The following is a 13,288-nucleotide window of genomic DNA, read 5'->3' on the forward strand; positions in this document are numbered from 1 at the left end:
CATTGTGACAAGCCGCCAGTGTTCCGTCTCTTCATGTTGTGCACAGTTCAAACGGAAAATACATCAACAGGCAGACTACAGAAAAGCTTACTATCAAAGGTTAGAGGGGGGCTTTCTCAGAGGGCTTTTTACAGTTTTTCTATTCCCAATTAGCCGTTTAAGTGTACTTATTGAAAGTAGTAATTCTTTCATAGGCCGCCCTTTCTTAGTATTTGACGTTCCTTATATTGCGGTATGAGGCTTCGCAGTAGGTTGCAAACATTCATCACCCATGACTGTCCCCAATTGAGCTCAGAAGCTCAATGTCTATCATGACCTCTCTTTTAGAATGTCCAAGAGCAAGCAAACTATTCCTCCAGGAGAGGGCGCCAACAGACTACTAAAGAGATCATCATTACTCAAAGAAAACCCCAAAAACCAATGCATGATAGGAATAAACAGGTAACTTTCTTTGGAGTGGAAGCGGAGAGATCGCACCAGATGCCAATTCTAGATGTTATCACACCTGTGGTCACTGCAGCAGCAGGTGAATCCACTTTGTCCAAAAGGGATCTATTCCATTCAATTGCAAATGATCTAGATAAGACAGAGAACTGCAGCACGGGGACATAGCCGAGTTGGTCAGGTTGAGTGGTGATGAGTTTGCTATTTGGATGAATAAAGAAAGTCAAAAGTGTGAAAGATAAAAAACAAAAGGAGGAAGTGTGAAAAGTGAATGGGCCAAATTGAGGTGCATATGAAGACGTATGCTTTCTTCCAATTCATTAAATCGGGCTAATATGAATCAGGTGAATTGAGTTCTGCTTTTGGAAACTGGGTTAAGAAGGGGTGCACCGTTCCTGGAGGTACTGCAATACCAGGTCAATGCGTGGAGTGGACAGAGCAAGCTCTTTTTCCATCTCCCTGTTCTAAAAATCCATTTAATATATGGTCCCCAGATAGGGGACGTATCAGATATTAAACTGATAAGAACAGATACTACACTTGATCTTAGCCAAAAGGCCGAGAAGCGATAACCAGAATTGGTTTGGGCCTCGAGTGGCACCCTGGCCTATGCCGGACACATCTTAGGGAGAGAGAGCGAGAGGGAGACAAACCCACGCCTACACAAGACATTTTGTCACCCAAGCCAACCCTTGAAAAGGCTGCTTTGCAGAGCCAAAACAAGAAGAATGGTGCGTTTTGCAGCCGCCGCCCCCCACTGCAATGAATCTGAATAACTCCTCCTTTAGGGCGCAAGCAACTCCCCTCCCCCTTGCAGTCTTTCCAATTCACGATACAAAAAGACGGACAGGACAGGTTGCCTGACTTTCCGTCACTGCCACCCTTTGCCATCCTTACCCGTAGAAAGCCCTTTCATCATCCCCAAACCCTAATCTTTTCCCTTTCCTTCCCAGCCCCCAAACCCTGCCCTCTGTACCTTTCTCACCACCCGCTTCCCTTCTCCTGTCATCCCCCTACCACCCGGGAAAAAAAGAGATTGCCCCCTCCTTCCACTAGCCCACCCTCCCACCCAAAGAACAACTTCTTCTGCGCAGCTTGTTTTCTAGGCAGCAGCGCTATTGTGATGTCATCGGGGGGCATTGTGACAAGCCGCCAGTGTTCCGTCTCTTCATGTTGTGCACAGTTCAAACGGAAAATACATCAACAGGCAGACTACAGAAAAGCTTACTATCAAAGGTTAGAGGGGGGCTTTCTCAGAGGGCTTTTTACAGTTTTTCTATTCCCAATTAGCCGTTTAAGTGTACTTATTGAAAGTAGTAATTCTTTCATAGGCCGCCCTTTCTTAGTATTTGACGTTCCTTATATTGCGGTATGAGGCTTCGCAGTAGGTTGCAAACATTCATCACCCATGACTGTCCCCAATTGAGCTCAGAAGCTCAATGTCTATCATGACCTCTCTTTTAGAATGTCCAAGAGCAAGCAAACTATTCCTCCAGGAGAGGGCGCCAACAGACTACTAAAGAGATCATCATTACTCAAAGAAAACCCCAAAAACCAATGCATGATAGGAATAAACAGGTAACTTTCTTTGGAGTGGAAGCGGAGAGATCGCACCAGATGCCAATTCTAGATGTTATCACACCTGTGGTCACTGCAGCAGCAGGTGAATCCACTTTGTCCAAAAGGGATCTATTCCATTCAATTGCAAATGATCTAGATAAGACAGAGAACTGCAGCACGGGGACATAGCCGAGTTGGTCAGGTTGAGTGGTGATGAGTTTGCTATTTGGATGAATAAAGAAAGTCAAAAGTGTGAAAGATAAAAAACAAAAGGAGGAAGTGTGAAAAGTGAATGGGCCAAATTGAGGTGCATATGAAGACGTATGCTTTCTTCCAATTCATTAAATCGGGCTAATATGAATCAGGTGAATTGAGTTCTGCTTTTGGAAACTGGGTTAAGAAGGGGTGCACCGTTCCTGGAGGTACTGCAATACCAGGTCAATGCGTGGAGTGGACAGAGCAAGCTCTTTTTCCATCTCCCTGTTCTAAAAATCCATTTAATATATGGTCCCCAGATAGGGGACGTATCAGATATTAAACTGATAAGAACAGATACTACACTTGATCTTAGCCAAAAGGCCGAGAAGCGATAACCAGAATTGGTTTGGGCCTCGAGTGGCACCCTGGCCTATGCCGGACACATCTTAGGGAGAGAGAGCGAGAGGGAGACAAACCCACGCCTACACAAGACATTTTGTCACCCAAGCCAACCCTTGAAAAGGCTGCTTTGCAGAGCCAAAACAAGAAGAATGGTGCGTTTTGCAGCCGCCGCCCCCCACTGCAATGAATCTGAATAACTCCTCCTTTAGGGCGCAAGCAACTCCCCTCCCCCTTGCAGTCTTTCCAATTCACGATACAAAAAGACGGACAGGACAGGTTGCCTGACTTTCCGTCACTGCCACCCTTTGCCATCCTTACCCGTAGAAAGCCCTTTCATCATCCCCAAACCCTAATCTTTTCCCTTTCCTTCCCAGCCCCCAAACCCTGCCCTCTGTACCTTTCTCACCACCCGCTTCCCTTCTCCTGTCATCCCCCTACCACCCGGGAAAAAAAGAGATTGCCCCCTCCTTCCACTAGCCCACCCTCCCACCCAAAGAACAACTTCTTCTGCGCAGCTTGTTTTCTAGGCAGCAGCGCTATTGTGATGTCATCGGGGGGCATTGTGACAAGCCGCCAGTGTTCCGTCTCTTCATGTTGTGCACAGTTCAAACGGAAAATACATCAACAGGCAGACTACAGAAAAGCTTACTATCAAAGGTTAGAGGGGGGCTTTCTCAGAGGGCTTTTTACAGTTTTTCTATTCCCAATTAGCCGTTTAAGTGTACTTATTGAAAGTAGTAATTCTTTCATAGGCCGCCCTTTCTTAGTATTTGACGTTCCTTATATTGCGGTATGAGGCTTCGCAGTAGGTTGCAAACATTCATCACCCATGACTGTCCCCAATTGAGCTCAGAAGCTCAATGTCTATCATGACCTCTCTTTTAGAATGTCCAAGAGCAAGCAAACTATTCCTCCAGGAGAGGGCGCCAACAGACTACTAAAGAGATCATCATTACTCAAAGAAAACCCCAAAAACCAATGCATGATAGGAATAAACAGGTAACTTTCTTTGGAGTGGAAGCGGAGAGATCGCACCAGATGCCAATTCTAGATGTTATCACACCTGTGGTCACTGCAGCAGCAGGTGAATCCACTTTGTCCAAAAGGGATCTATTCCATTCAATTGCAAATGATCTAGATAAGACAGAGAACTGCAGCACGGGGACATAGCCGAGTTGGTCAGGTTGAGTGGTGATGAGTTTGCTATTTGGATGAATAAAGAAAGTCAAAAGTGTGAAAGATAAAAAACAAAAGGAGGAAGTGTGAAAAGTGAATGGGCCAAATTGAGGTGCATATGAAGACGTATGCTTTCTTCCAATTCATTAAATCGGGCTAATATGAATCAGGTGAATTGAGTTCTGCTTTTGGAAACTGGGTTAAGAAGGGGTGCACCGTTCCTGGAGGTACTGCAATACCAGGTCAATGCGTGGAGTGGACAGAGCAAGCTCTTTTTCCATCTCCCTGTTCTAAAAATCCATTTAATATATGGTCCCCAGATAGGGGACGTATCAGATATTAAACTGATAAGAACAGATTTTTTTGATTTAATGAAGCTTTCCAAAGCACCGCAAAAATGCATGACCGAAGTCACACCAAAAACAGTGCAAAGGCTAGGATTCGTGTGGACCCCTCCGTGAGAAGAGGATCCCCAAAAATCAACCCCGTCCCTCCGAGCCAGAAGGCCACAGCGAGGGTCAGGGATCTTCGGTGCTCCCCCAAGCCGAAGCCTGGTTGAGCCTTGTTGTTGCTCCCAGCGTCCACCGAGGCATCTTACCCAAGTGGAGTAGGGAGCTACTAGTCGTTGGTTTCGCAGCCGAGACTGCCCGGACCGTCAACCGGTGTTGGTTTCTCAGCCCAAGGCTGACCGGACCTCCAACCGGGTGTTGGTTTCTCAGCCCAAGGCTGACCGGACCTCCAACCGGGTGTTGGTTTCTCAGCCCAAAGCTAACCGGACCTCCAACCGGGTGTTGGTTTCTCAGCCAAAGCTGACCCGGACCTCCAACCGGGTGTTGGTTTCTCAGCCCAAAGCTGACCGGACCTCCGACCGGGATTATAAAAATTTCCCTTCTTAGCCAGAAGGCCGGGATAGGGCAATATGCTTGGAAAGTATGAATAGGCAAGGCGCGGCGTGCGACAGAGTCTGAGGCTTACCAGGGTCCCAACCTAGCAAGTTCAGACTCCCTCCAGGGTGTCCATTCCTGGGGCACATTGCACCATAACCCCCACACTTACTCAGTCTAATAGCCTCGATCCTGGTAGGGCCATGGTTTCCTCTAGATGGATATACTATCCTCCCAAAGTACTAACAAGCGCAACCTTCCAGTGTGCATTGCATCATTGTACTAAGGTGGCCGGAGCCTTAAACCACCTTTTCGAACGATACTACACTTGATCTTAGCCAAAAGGCCGAGAAGCGATAACCAGAATTGGTTTGGGCCTCGAGTGGCACCCTGGCCTATGCCGGACACATCTTAGGGAGAGAGAGCGAGAGGGAGACAAACCCACGCCTACACAAGACATTTTGTCACCCAAGCCAACCCTTGAAAAGGCTGCTTTGCAGAGCCAAAACAAGAAGAATGGTGCGTTTTGCAGCCGCCGCCCACTGCAATGAATCTGAATAACTCCTCCTTTAGGGCGCAAGCAACTCCCCTCCCCCTTGCAGTCTTTCCAATTCACGATACAAAAAGACGGACAGGACAGGTTGCCTGACTTTCCGTCACTGCCACCCTTTGCCATCCTTACCCGTAGAAAGCCCTTTCATCATCCCCAAACCCTAATCTTTTCCCTTTCCTTCCCAGCCCCCAAACCCTGCCCTCTGTACCTTTCTCACCACCCGCTTCCCTTCTCCTGTCATCCCCCTACCACCCGGGAAAAAAAGAGATTGCCCCCTCCTTCCACTAGCCCACCCTCCCACCCAAAGAACAACTTCTTCTGCGCAGCTTGTTTTCTAGGCAGCAGCGCTATTGTGATGTCATCGGGGGGCATTGTGACAAGCCGCCAGTGTTCCGTCTCTTCATGTTGTGCACAGTTCAAACGGAAAATACATCAACAGGCAGACTACAGAAAAGCTTACTATCAAAGGTTAGAGGGGGGCTTTCTCAGAGGGCTTTTTACAGTTTTTCTATTCCCAATTAGCCGTTTAAGTGTACTTATTGAAAGTAGTAATTCTTTCATAGGCCGCCCTTTCTTAGTATTTGACGTTCCTTATATTGCGGTATGAGGCTTCGCAGTAGGTTGCAAACATTCATCACCCATGACTGTCCCCAATTGAGCTCAGAAGCTCAATGTCTATCATGACCTCTCTTTTAGAATGTCCAAGAGCAAGCAAACTATTCCTCCAGGAGAGGGCGCCAACAGACTACTAAAGAGATCATCATTACTCAAAGAAAACCCCAAAAACCAATGCATGATAGGAATAAACAGGTAACTTTCTTTGGAGTGGAAGCGGAGAGATCGCACCAGATGCCAATTCTAGATGTTATCACACCTGTGGTCACTGCAGCAGCAGGTGAATCCACTTTGTCCAAAAGGGATCTATTCCATTCAATTGCAAATGATCTAGATAAGACAGAGAACTGCAGCACGGGGACATAGCCGAGTTGGTCAGGTTGAGTGGTGATGAGTTTGCTATTTGGATGAATAAAGAAAGTCAAAAGTGTGAAAGATAAAAAACAAAAGGAGGAAGTGTGAAAAGTGAATGGGCCAAATTGAGGTGCATATGAAGACGTATGCTTTCTTCCAATTCATTAAATCGGGCTAATATGAATCAGGTGAATTGAGTTCTGCTTTTGGAAACTGGGTTAAGAAGGGGTGCACCGTTCCTGGAGGTACTGCAATACCAGGTCAATGCGTGGAGTGGACAGAGCAAGCTCTTTTTCCATCTCCCTGTTCTAAAAATCCATTTAATATATGGTCCCCAGATAGGGGACGTATCAGATATTAAACTGATAAGAACAGATACTACACTTGATCTTAGCCAAAAGGCCGAGAAGCGATAACCAGAATTGGTTTGGGCCTCGAGTGGCACCCTGGCCTATGCCGGACACATCTTAGGGAGAGAGAGCGAGAGGGAGACAAACCCACGCCTACACAAGACATTTTGTCACCCAAGCCAACCCTTGAAAAGGCTGCTTTGCAGAGCCAAAACAAGAAGAATGGTGCGTTTTGCAGCCGCCGCCCCCCACTGCAATGAATCTGAATAACTCCTCCTTTAGGGCGCAAGCAACTCCCCTCCCCCTTGCAGTCTTTCCAATTCACGATACAAAAAGACGGACAGGACAGGTTGCCTGACTTCCGTCACTGCCACCCTTTGCCATCCTTACCCGTAGAAAGCCCTTTCATCATCCCCAAACCCTAATCTTTCCCTTTCCTTCCCAGCCCCCAAACCCTGCCCTCTGTACCTTTCTCACCACCCGCTTCCCTTCTCCTGTCATCCCCCTACCACCCGGGAAAAAAAGAGATTGCCCCCTCCTTCACTAGCCCACCCTCCCACCCAAAGAACAACTTCTTTCTGCGCAGCTTGTTTTCTAGGCAGCAGCGCTATTGTGATGTCATCGGGGGCATTGTGACAAGCCGCCAGTGTTCCGTCGTCTCTTCATGTTGTGCACAGTTCAAACGGAAAATACATCAACAGGCAGACTACAGAAAAGCTTACTATCAAAGGTTAGAGGGGGGCTTTCTCAGAGGGCTTTTTACAGTTTTTCTATTCCCAATTAGCCGTTTAAGTGTACTTATTGAAAGTAGTAATTCTTTCATAGGCCGCCCTTTCTTAGTATTTGACGTTCCTTATATTGCGGTATGAGGCTTCGCAGTAGGTTGCAAACATTCATCACCCATGACTGTCCCCAATTGAGCTCAGAAGCTCAATGTCTATCATGACCTCTCTTTTAGAATGTCCAAGAGCAAGCAAACTATTCCTCCAGGAGAGGGCGCCAACAGACTACTAAAGAGATCATCATTACTCAAAGAAAACCCCAAAAACCAATGCATGATAGGAATAAACAGGTAACTTTCTTTGGAGTGGAAGCGGAGAGATCGCACCAGATGCCAATTCTAGATGTTATCACACCTGTGGTCACTGCAGCAGCAGGTGAATCCACTTTGTCCAAAAGGGATCTATTCCATTCAATTGCAAATGATCTAGATAAGACAGAGAACTGCAGCACGGGGACATAGCCGAGTTGGTCAGGTTGAGTGGTGATGAGTTTGCTATTTGGATGAATAAAGAAAGTCAAAAGTGTGAAAGATAAAAAACAAAAGGAGGAAGTGTGAAAAGTGAATGGGCCAAATTGAGGTGCATATGAAGACGTATGCTTTCTTCCAATTCATTAAATCGGGCTAATATGAATCAGGTGAATTGAGTTCTGCTTTTGGAAACTGGGTTAAGAAGGGGTGCACCGTTCCTGGAGGTACTGCAATACCAGGTCAATGCGTGGAGTGGACAGAGCAAGCTCTTTTTCCATCTCCCTGTTCTAAAAATCCATTTAATATATGGTCCCCAGATAGGGGACGTATCAGATATTAAACTGATAAGAACAGATACTACACTTGATCTTAGCCAAAAGGCCGAGAAGCGATAACCAGAATTGGTTTGGGCCTCGAGTGGCACCCTGGCCTATGCCGGACACATCTTAGGGAGAGAGAGCGAGAGGGAGACAAACCCACGCCTACACAAGACATTTTGTCACCCAAGCCAACCCTTGAAAAGGCTGCTTTGCAGAGCCAAAACAAGAAGAATGGTGCGTTTTGCAGCCGCCGCCCACTGCAATGAATCTGAATAACTCCTCCTTTAGGGCGCAAGCAACTCCCCTCCCCCTTGCAGTCTTTCCAATTCACGATACAAAAAGACGGACAGGACAGGTTGCCTGACTTTCCGTCACTGCCACCCTTTGCCATCCTTACCCGTAGAAAGCCCTTTCATCATCCCCAAACCCTAATCTTTTCCCTTTCCTTCCCAGCCCCCAAACCCTGCCCTCTGTACCTTTCTCACCACCCGCTTCCCTTCTCCTGTCATCCCCCTACCACCCGGGAAAAAAAGAGATTGCCCCCTCCTTCCACTAGCCCACCCTCCCACCCAAAGAACAACTTCTTCTGCGCAGCTTGTTTTCTAGGCAGCAGCGCTATTGTGATGTCATCGGGGGGCATTGTGACAAGCCGCCAGTGTTCCGTCTCTTCATGTTGTGCACAGTTCAAACGGAAAATACATCAACAGGCAGACTACAGAAAAGCTTACTATCAAAGGTTAGAGGGGGGCTTTCTCAGAGGGCTTTTTACAGTTTTTCTATTCCCAATTAGCCGTTTAAGTGTACTTATTGAAAGTAGTAATTCTTTCATAGGCCGCCCTTTCTTAGTATTTGACGTTCCTTATATTGCGGTATGAGGCTTCGCAGTAGGTTGCAAACATTCATCACCCATGACTGTCCCCAATTGAGCTCAGAAGCTCAATGTCTATCATGACCTCTCTTTTAGAATGTCCAAGAGCAAGCAAACTATTCCTCCAGGAGAGGGCGCCAACAGACTACTAAAGAGATCATCATTACTCAAAGAAAACCCCAAAAACCAATGCATGATAGGAATAAACAGGTAACTTTCTTTGGAGTGGAAGCGGAGAGATCGCACCAGATGCCAATTCTAGATGTTATCACACCTGTGGTCACTGCAGCAGCAGGTGAATCCACTTTGTCCAAAAGGGATCTATTCCATTCAATTGCAAATGATCTAGATAAGACAGAGAACTGCAGCACGGGGACATAGCCGAGTTGGTCAGGTTGAGTGGTGATGAGTTTGCTATTTGGATGAATAAAGAAAGTCAAAAGTGTGAAAGATAAAAAACAAAAGGAGGAAGTGTGAAAAGTGAATGGGCCAAATTGAGGTGCATATGAAGACGTATGCTTTCTTCCAATTCATTAAATCGGGCTAATATGAATCAGGTGAATTGAGTTCTGCTTTTGGAAACTGGGTTAAGAAGGGGTGCACCGTTCCTGGAGGTACTGCAATACCAGGTCAATGCGTGGAGTGGACAGAGCAAGCTCTTTTTCCATCTCCCTGTTCTAAAAATCCATTTAATATATGGTCCCCAGATAGGGGACGTATCAGATATTAAACTGATAAGAACAGATACTACACTTGATCTTAGCCAAAAGGCCGAGAAGCGATAACCAGAATTGGTTTGGGCCTCGAGTGGCACCCTGGCCTATGCCGGACACATCTTAGGGAGAGAGAGCGAGAGGGAGACAAACCCACGCCTACACAAGACATTTTGTCACCCAAGCCAACCCTTGAAAAGGCTGCTTTGCAGAGCCAAAACAAGAAGAATGGTGCGTTTTGCAGCCGCCGCCCACTGCAATGAATCTGAATAACTCCTCCTTTAGGGCGCAAGCAACTCCCCTCCCCCTTGCAGTCTTTCCAATTCACGATACAAAAAGACGGACAGGACAGGTTGCCTGACTTTCCGTCACTGCCACCCTTTGCCATCCTTACCCGTAGAAAGCCCTTTCATCATCCCCAAACCCTAATCTTTTCCCTTTCCTTCCCAGCCCCCAAACCCTGCCCTCTGTACCTTTCTCACCACCCGCTTCCCTTCTCCTGTCATCCCCCTACCACCCGGGAAAAAAAGAGATTGCCCCCTCCTTCCACTAGCCCACCCTCCCACCCAAAGAACAACTTCTTCTGCGCAGCTTGTTTTCTAGGCAGCAGCGCTATTGTGATGTCATCGGGGGGCATTGTGACAAGCCGCCAGTGTTCCGTCTCTTCATGTTGTGCACAGTTCAAACGGAAAATACATCAACAGGCAGACTACAGAAAAGCTTACTATCAAAGGTTAGAGGGGGGCTTTCTCAGAGGGCTTTTTACAGTTTTTCTATTCCCAATTAGCCGTTTAAGTGTACTTATTGAAAGTAGTAATTCTTTCATAGGCCGCCCTTTCTTAGTATTTGACGTTCCTTATATTGCGGTATGAGGCTTCGCAGTAGGTTGCAAACATTCATCACCCATGACTGTCCCCAATTGAGCTCAGAAGCTCAATGTCTATCATGACCTCTCTTTTAGAATGTCCAAGAGCAAGCAAACTATTCCTCCAGGAGAGGGCGCCAACAGACTACTAAAGAGATCATCATTACTCAAAGAAAACCCCAAAAACCAATGCATGATAGGAATAAACAGGTAACTTTCTTTGGAGTGGAAGCGGAGAGATCGCACCAGATGCCAATTCTAGATGTTATCACACCTGTGGTCACTGCAGCAGCAGGTGAATCCACTTTGTCCAAAAGGGATCTATTCCATTCAATTGCAAATGATCTAGATAAGACAGAGAACTGCAGCACGGGGACATAGCCGAGTTGGTCAGGTTGAGTGGTGATGAGTTTGCTATTTGGATGAATAAAGAAAGTCAAAAGTGTGAAAGATAAAAAACAAAAGGAGGAAGTGTGAAAAGTGAATGGGCCAAATTGAGGTGCATATGAAGACGTATGCTTTCTTCCAATTCATTAAATCGGGCTAATATGAATCAGGTGAATTGAGTTCTGCTTTTGGAAACTGGGTTAAGAAGGGGTGCACCGTTCCTGGAGGTACTGCAATACCAGGTCAATGCGTGGAGTGGACAGAGCAAGCTCTTTTTCCATCTCCCTGTTCTAAAAATCCATTTAATATATGGTCCCCAGATAGGGGACGTATCAGATATTAAACTGATAAGAACAGATACTACACTTGATCTTAGCCAAAAGGCCGAGAAGCGATAACCAGAATTGGTTTGGGCCTCGAGTGGCACCCTGGCCTATGCCGGACACATCTTAGGGAGAGAGAGCGAGAGGGAGACAAACCCACGCCTACACAAGACATTTTGTCACCCAAGCCAACCCTTGAAAAGGCTGCTTTGCAGAGCCAAAACAAGAAGAATGGTGCGTTTTGCAGCCGCCGCCCACTGCAATGAATCTGAATAACTCCTCCTTTAGGGCGCAAGCAACTCCCCTCCCCCTTGCAGTCTTTCCAATTCACGATACAAAAAGACGGACAGGACAGGTTGCCTGACTTTCCGTCACTGCCACCCTTTGCCATCCTTACCCGTAGAAAGCCCTTTCATCATCCCCAAACCCTAATCTTTTCCCTTTCCTTCCCAGCCCCCAAACCCTGCCCTCTGTACCTTTCTCACCACCCGCTTCCCTTCTCCTGTCATCCCCCTACCACCCGGGAAAAAAAGAGATTGCCCCCTCCTTCCACTAGCCCACCCTCCCACCCAAAGAACAACTTCTTCTGCGCAGCTTGTTTTCTAGGCAGCAGCGCTATTGTGATGTCATCGGGGGGCATTGTGACAAGCCGCCAGTGTTCCGTCTCTTCATGTTGTGCACAGTTCAAACGGAAAATACATCAACAGGCAGACTACAGAAAAGCTTACTATCAAAGGTTAGAGGGGGGCTTTCTCAGAGGGCTTTTTACAGTTTTTCTATTCCCAATTAGCCGTTTAAGTGTACTTATTGAAAGTAGTAATTCTTTCATAGGCCGCCCTTTCTTAGTATTTGACGTTCCTTATATTGCGGTATGAGGCTTCGCAGTAGGTTGCAAACATTCATCACCCATGACTGTCCCCAATTGAGCTCAGAAGCTCAATGTCTATCATGACCTCTCTTTTAGAATGTCCAAGAGCAAGCAAACTATTCCTCCAGGAGAGGGCGCCAACAGACTACTAAAGAGATCATCATTACTCAAAGAAAACCCCAAAAACCAATGCATGATAGGAATAAACAGGTAACTTTCTTTGGAGTGGAAGCGGAGAGATCGCACCAGATGCCAATTCTAGATGTTATCACACCTGTGGTCACTGCAGCAGCAGGTGAATCCACTTTGTCCAAAAGGGATCTATTCCATTCAATTGCAAATGATCTAGATAAGACAGAGAACTGCAGCACGGGGACATAGCCGAGTTGGTCAGGTTGAGTGGTGATGAGTTTGCTATTTGGATGAATAAAGAAAGTCAAAAGTGTGAAAGATAAAAAACAAAAGGAGGAAGTGTGAAAAGTGAATGGGCCAAATTGAGGTGCATATGAAGACGTATGCTTTCTTCCAATTCATTAAATCGGGCTAATATGAATCAGGTGAATTGAGTTCTGCTTTTGGAAACTGGGTTAAGAAGGGGTGCACCGTTCCTGGAGGTACTGCAATACCAGGTCAATGCGTGGAGTGGACAGAGCAAGCTCTTTTTCCATCTCCCTGTTCTAAAAATCCATTTAATATATGGTCCCCAGATAGGGGACGTATCAGATATTAAACTGATAAGAACAGATACTACACTTGATCTTAGCCAAAAGGCCGAGAAGCGATAACCAGAATTGGTTTGGGCCTCGAGTGGCACCCTGGCCTATGCCGGACACATCTTAGGGAGAGAGAGCGAGAGGGAGACAAACCCACGCCTACACAAGACATTTTGTCACCCAAGCCAACCCTTGAAAAGGCTGCTTTGCAGAGCCAAAACAAGAAGAATGGTGCGTTTTGCAGCCGCCGCCCACTGCAATGAATCTGAATAACTCCTCCTTTAGGGCGCAAGCAACTCCCCTCCCCCTTGCAGTCTTTCCAATTCACGATACAAAAAGACGGACAGGACAGGTTGCCTGACTTTCCGTCACTGCCACCCTTTGCCATCCTTACCCGTAGAAAGCCCTTTCATCATCCCCAAACCCTAATCTTTTCCCTTTCC

General features: G+C 46.7%; 8 non-coding genes and 1 pseudogene across 8 annotated transcripts; all 9 read right to left on the minus strand.

Annotated features, from left to right (window-relative positions):
* Positions 1–823: 823 nt before the first annotated feature.
* LOC142269441 (U2 spliceosomal RNA) lies at positions 824–1,014 on the minus strand. Its single transcript, XR_012734904.1, has one exon. It is a non-coding gene; the product is annotated as a U2 spliceosomal RNA (small nuclear RNA).
* A 1,390-nt stretch (positions 1,015–2,404) lies between these two features.
* LOC142269442 (U2 spliceosomal RNA) lies at positions 2,405–2,595 on the minus strand. The gene has a single exon (XR_012734905.1). It is a non-coding gene; the product is annotated as a U2 spliceosomal RNA (small nuclear RNA).
* Positions 2,596–3,985: 1,390 nt separating this feature from the next.
* Positions 3,986–4,183, minus strand: LOC142269394 (U2 spliceosomal RNA). Its single transcript, XR_012734868.1, has one exon. It is a non-coding gene; the product is annotated as a U2 spliceosomal RNA (small nuclear RNA).
* A 697-nt stretch (positions 4,184–4,880) lies between these two features.
* LOC142269402 (U2 spliceosomal RNA) lies at positions 4,881–5,022 on the minus strand (annotated as a pseudogene).
* Positions 5,023–6,409: 1,387 nt separating this feature from the next.
* On the minus strand, positions 6,410–6,600 carry LOC142269443 (U2 spliceosomal RNA). Its single transcript, XR_012734906.1, has one exon. It is a non-coding gene; the product is annotated as a U2 spliceosomal RNA (small nuclear RNA).
* A 1,390-nt stretch (positions 6,601–7,990) lies between these two features.
* Positions 7,991–8,181, minus strand: LOC142269444 (U2 spliceosomal RNA). The gene has a single exon (XR_012734907.1). It is a non-coding gene; the product is annotated as a U2 spliceosomal RNA (small nuclear RNA).
* Positions 8,182–9,568: 1,387 nt separating this feature from the next.
* Positions 9,569–9,759, minus strand: LOC142269446 (U2 spliceosomal RNA). Its single transcript, XR_012734908.1, has one exon. It is a non-coding gene; the product is annotated as a U2 spliceosomal RNA (small nuclear RNA).
* Positions 9,760–11,146: 1,387 nt separating this feature from the next.
* LOC142269447 (U2 spliceosomal RNA) lies at positions 11,147–11,337 on the minus strand. Its single transcript, XR_012734909.1, has one exon. It is a non-coding gene; the product is annotated as a U2 spliceosomal RNA (small nuclear RNA).
* Positions 11,338–12,724: 1,387 nt separating this feature from the next.
* LOC142269448 (U2 spliceosomal RNA) lies at positions 12,725–12,915 on the minus strand. Its single transcript, XR_012734910.1, has one exon. It is a non-coding gene; the product is annotated as a U2 spliceosomal RNA (small nuclear RNA).
* Between the last annotated feature and the right edge of the window lie 373 nt (positions 12,916–13,288).

The sequence above is a fragment of the Anomaloglossus baeobatrachus genome, unplaced genomic scaffold (assembly GCF_048569485.1).
Source record: "Anomaloglossus baeobatrachus isolate aAnoBae1 unplaced genomic scaffold, aAnoBae1.hap1 Scaffold_3195, whole genome shotgun sequence".
In the NCBI taxonomy this organism is placed as follows: Eukaryota; Metazoa; Chordata; class Amphibia; order Anura; family Aromobatidae; genus Anomaloglossus; species Anomaloglossus baeobatrachus.